Here is a 6,000-nt window from a genome sequence, read left to right as displayed (position 1 = left end):
AGGAATAATCACTGTCATCAACACCTTTTCCTTGCTCTTTGTGAATTTCTTTTATTTTCCAAGGTCCTTTCCATCATGAAGAGATTCAAATGTGTTCATAGTTGACATTTTGAAACTCCAGTACCTTAGATGTGATCAGTAGACATCTTTAGCTGTTGAGAGAGTGATATGATTACTTCCGTTATTCCAGATGGGATCTCTGTTAGAAGCTGGAGGGTCTGACAACTTTTAGTGCTCTGCGGTGTAACACTAGGAGGAACGGAGTCAGAGTTAAATTTCAGACTGTTCATTGGTGTAAACACTCATGCTTGTCAGATAGAAAAGTGAAGTAAGACTTGGGTGTATTTTATACATCCTGGTGCTATTTGACCCAGCACTGATGTTATCCTTTATAGGAATGGATGAACTTGGTTGAATGCCTTTGTGGCTATTTGAGAAAATCAAAGCTACTTAAGGCAGTTTTTATATTATTGGTAGTAAAAGCAATATATTTTTAGAAGCTTTACTTTTTTATTTATCCATATGCAAGGGAGAAAGAGAGAGCGAGAGAGCATGCGAGCACAGGCAAGGGGAGGGGCAGGTAGAGAGAGCAGGAGAAACAGGCCCCTGTTGAGTGGAGCCCGATGGGGGAGCTCCATCCCAGGACCCCAAGATCATGAACCCGCTGAAGTCAGACACTCAACCGACTGAGCCACCCAGGTGCCCCTATTTTGGGGAGCTTTAAAATGAAATTGGCAAGCAACCATTTTATCAAAATATTAGGAACTTCACAGATTGGTCCCTACTTTTTCCCCAGCAATTTCGTCAGTACAGTAGAAATGAAGCTAAAATCAACAAGTCAGGAAATGACAGATGCTGGCGAGGATGCGAAGAAAGGGGAACCCTCCTACCTGTTGGTGGGAATGCAAGCTGGTGCAACCACTCTGGAAAACAGCATGGAGGTTCCTCAAAATGTTGAAAATAGAATTGCCCTATGACCCAGCAACTGCACTACTGGGTATTTACCCTAAAGATACAAACGTAGTGATCCAAAAGAGCACGTACACCCGAATGTTTATAGCAGCAATGTCCACAATAGCCAAACTATGGAAAGAACCTAGATGTCCATCAACAGATGAATGGATCAAGAAGATGTGGTATATATACACAATGGAATACTATGCAGCCATCAAAAGAAATGAAATCTTGCCATTTGTGACAACATGGATGGAACTAGAGCATATCATGCTTAGCAAAATAAGTCAAGCAGAGAAAGACAACTACCATATGATCTCCCTGATATGAGGAAGTGGTGATGCAACATGGGGGCTTAAGTGGGTAGGAGAAGAATCCATGAAACAAGATGGGACTGGGAGGGAGACAAACCATAAGTGACTCTTAATCTCACAAAACAAATTGAGGGTTGCTGGGGGGAGGGGGGTTGGGAGAAGGGGGGTGGGGTTATGGACATTGGGGAGGGTATGTGCTTTGGTGAGTGCTATGAAGTGTGTAAACCTGGCGATTCACAGACCTGTACCCCTGGGGATAAGAATATATGTTTATAAAAAAATAAAAATTAAAAAATAAATTTAAAAAATAAATAAATTAATTAAAAAAAAATGAAATGAAGATTCCCCCTAAAGAAAAGCAGCCAGTTCCATTAACAAGATGTGGGAAACAATGACTGGAAACCAAGTTAATCTTTAAAAGTTGTTTATAGATTGGAATTTCTACCTGCTCAGTGCCAGCAGGAAAGAAAAAAGAAAGCTCTTTATATTCTTATCAATCAAAATAACACTAACATTCCAATGGAACAATAGGTAAAGGGCATTAACTGAAAAGAAGATTAGGAAACTACAAACAGTTGATATATTTATGAGCAAGGTACTAACTTATTAGCAATCAAATAAGTGGAAATTAAAACAGAATTTTTTAAATTTCCAAATTGTCAAGGATGATAAGGAGGGTGCTAAAAGCGATGGTAAAAGGGTGCGGGGGTTGGACAAGAGACTGGAAAGAGTTCAAACCACCTAGTCGTTGGAAATATGACCTAGATTCTTACGTGTAAGAATCTATCCTAAGGAAACAATGAGATGCTCTCAAAGTTGTGGTATATTCAGGGGTTTAAATCAGTCAAAAAATTCATACTCCCAGAAAATATCTAATGACCTAGAAAAATGTTCATAATATAACTAAGAAGAATAAAAGAAAATGATGTGTATTTACATAAAATATATGAATATGCACAGAAAAGACCAAATTATCCAAAATATTGTACCTATATATATTGGAAATGGTAAAATTAACTGATTTTTACCTTCTTTGAAATACTTTTCTGTATTTCCTCTGTAGGTTTTTATAGTGAATATTGTATTATTTTAATTTTTTCTAATAGATTTGTTGGTTTTTATTATAAAAGTAATAAGCACTGCAGAATGTTTTGGAAATACAGCACAAAAATAAAAAGTATAAGGGTGTCTGGGTAGCTCAGTCAGTTGAACATCTGCCTTTGGCTCAGGTTATGATCCTGGAGGAGTCGTGGGATTGAGCCCCATGTTGGGATCCCCGCTCAGCAGGAAGCCTGCTTCTCCCTCTGCCCTTCCGCTGCCCCTCACCCTGCTCCCATGCTGTTTCTCTCTCTCTCAAATAAATAAAATCTTAAAAAAAAAAAAAAAAGTATAAATATGGTGGTATGTATAGGGTTTCTTTTGGGAATGAGTTTTTTTTTTTTTTTTAAAGATTTATTTATTTATTTATTTGACAGAGAGAGATCACAAGTAGGCAGAGAGGCAGGCAGAGAGAGAGAGAGGAAAGCAGGCTCTCCGCTGCGGGACTCGATCCCAGGACCCTGGGATCATGACCTGAGCCGAAGGCAGCGGCTTAACCCACTGAGCCACCCAGGCACCCCGGGAATGAGTTTTAAAATTGATTGTAGTGATGTTTGCACAGCTCTGTGAATATACTAAAAACCATTGAATTGTACACTTTAAATGGGTGAATTATGTGGTATGTGAATTATATCTCAAAAGTTACTGTAAAAACCAAAAAGATTACCTGCATTGCTACCATCCCAAGACTTCTAATGCCAGAATCTTTGTCCATTGCCCTACAAACTCATTTCTGTGCATCATACATACTTGCTTTAAGAAAAAAAATCAGATCATATCATGCATGCCATTTGAAAGTGTTTATTTTTTTTTTAGAGAGAGAGAGGGGGGATGGGAGGGGCAGAGGAGGGAGCGAATCTTAAACAGGCCCTAGGCCCAGCATGGAGTCTGATTTGGGGCTCAATCTTATGCCCTGGAGATCAAGACCTGAGCTAAAATCAAGAATCAGAACACTTAATTAAGTCACTCAGGTGCCCCCAAAATAAATAATTAATTAATTAACTAGCTAATTAATTAAGTAGGCTCCATGCCCAGTGTGGAGCCCAATGCAGGCTTGAACTCATGCCCATGAGATCGAGACCTGAGCCAAGATCAAGAGTGGGAGGCTTACTGACTGAGCTACCCAAGTGTCCCCATTTGAAAAGTATTTTTAATTACAACATGTATAATTTTACAATCAGAAAGTATAATCAGGGGCACCTGGATGGCTCAGTCAGTTAAGGCAAAACGGAATATGGATGTGGTTTCATACGTCTACTGCATTTCTGTAAGGATATAGAGAAGCTGACATTAAGGAGAGAGAAGTGGGCGGAAGAGAGAGAAGTGGAAGCTGGTAGTTCTGGAATTTACTTTTCACTCTACAATATATCCTTTTGCACTTATATATTTGTATCTCTTTTTTAGACAAAATCATCATCAGGGGAAAATCTTGTTGGTGAGGGGATACAGATGTCTTGGTGTAAGGATAAGTGATATTAAGCATACTTTTCATTCCCTCCCTTGCTCAACCTTTTTAATCACTTCCCTTGCACAGTTCTGGGACTTGCACGATCAGAATAGGCTATCTCAGTCCTCTCTATGGCTATTTCTCCACATGGTGCTTTTATTCCCCTCCCCTTGGCCATCAGTTCCTAGAAGTCTTAAGCTCTCCACCCCCAGAAATGTCAAAAGCAGCATTGGCAATGTTAGATAATAAGCTTCTTTAGGAATTCCAATTCAAGCCATGGAATTTCAAAATGAAGAGACCTCCAAGATGCAACCCACCCCTTACTTTATAACACCTGAGAAGCTAGGCTCTACAGTCTGAAGTTACCTGCCTAAGGTCACACAGCTGTTCTCTGCTATATGTAATTAACCTTAGCAGCTGATCTCTGGAGTTTCATTAAGCAAAAGTAGGTTAATAAAAAGGAAGCCTTTAGATTTTAGATATTGGTAGAGTGAGGCTGCAGTAGGACGTGGAAAATTAATTTGATTTCTTATCCATGAAAATGTCTTCACGATGCCAGTGCTCTCAGGGACCAATCAGCAAAAGAATGTTCCCTAAAAATGAAAAGCCTCTGTGATGTTGGAGTCTACCAAGAACCACACAATTATATTTGAAATATATTTGTTTAATTTGAGGATGAAATTAATTTGATAGTCCTGAGGGCATTCATCTACAGGACTAGCTTTTTAAATCCCCATCTCCACAATGTAGCTAAATTAACCATAGTTAAGTAAATTAGAAATTCAAGCAACTTCAGAATGCGAGCAAGATCACGGACAGTCCTGATGAGCCTCGAACCCTCAAGGTTTTAAGGAAACGTGTCACAGACTGAGATGCAGGCAAAAAGATATGGCTGTGAACCTTCTGGGAAATGATTATCTGAAAGAAATGGACATAACTCCAAGAGCACAAGTTCCTTTTTCTACTCCCTACCACCTACTTCACAAATATAAATTCATATGCAATCTTTACTGGTTAGGTTTTGTTCCGTGATTGTCAGACCCTTTTAAGACCTGTGCATTTCTACTTTCTTATTAATTAATTAATTATTTTTAAAGTAAGCTCTAGGCCCAAGTGGGGCTTGAACTGAGATCAGGAATTGCCTCCTCTACTGACTGAGCTAGGAGGTGACTTGCCTTTCTACTTTTTATATGTGTTTTATTTCTGCTTCTAAAAGTGATATGTTACTGAGAAGTTGGAACACAGAGACCTGTGTAAAAAAGAAAAGTTAAACATATTCATTATCCAAAGATAATTGCTGTACATTCTGGAATATTTTCTTCCAGTTTTTCATCATAGGTGTGTATGTGAACATGAGGGATTCATGGGTTTATAAGAGCTATTGAATTAGAATATTACCTTTATATTCTATTTTTCTATTTTTTTTAGCTTATGCTTTATTGCTGGCATTTCCAAAATTTAGATGATTATCAATTTATACAAATCTTCAAGTGACTGATGACTATTTTCATAGCATAAATTCCTGAAATGGGATTAATGCGTCAAAGTGTATACATATTTTTAAAGGGTTTGATACATTGTCACCTAATTATCTTCAAGAAAATTTTTTCCCATTTACGCTCTCCACAGCAACTGAGTGTCCTTTATAAAGTCAGTCTTACCGAGAGAGAATATGTTCATTTGTTGATACATTGTCTGAAATATTTTATCTGAGTTTTGTTTGAATTCCTTCTTCTTGAATTTCAGAGTAATTTTTTTCCTAATGGTCATATGTGACAATTTTATTTTTGTCTATTCGTAACATCTGACCAACTTTCTACTAAAGGGTGCATTTTGTTGATTCATAAAAGTTTTTGATATGTTAAGGATTTTTAACCCTTTGAGTATGGGTTGTAAGTACCCTCGCTACCTGGCTTTTCCCCTCCTTATATTTGTTTCCTAAAAAAAAAAAGAATTAGGGAAAATTTTTTTACATAGTCGTCAACCAATTGCATTTATTTTTCCACAGCTTTAACTTATGAAGTCTTTTTCCCATCCAAAGATAGTCATCCACTTATATTTTCTTTGAGTTAATTTATAATTAAAAATATTTAACTCTTATTCCTTTTGGAACTATTTTCAGGAATGGTGTGAAAGGCAGCACTAACAGGATTTTTCTCCAAGTGCCTCAACCCTGTTTAATGAATA

Source organism: Neovison vison, chromosome 3, assembly GCF_020171115.1.
Source record: "Neovison vison isolate M4711 chromosome 3, ASM_NN_V1, whole genome shotgun sequence".
Classification (NCBI taxonomy): Eukaryota; Metazoa; Chordata; class Mammalia; order Carnivora; family Mustelidae; genus Neogale; species Neogale vison.
The sequence above is the reverse complement of the archived record's forward strand: the minus strand, read 5'-3'. Positions refer to the sequence as shown.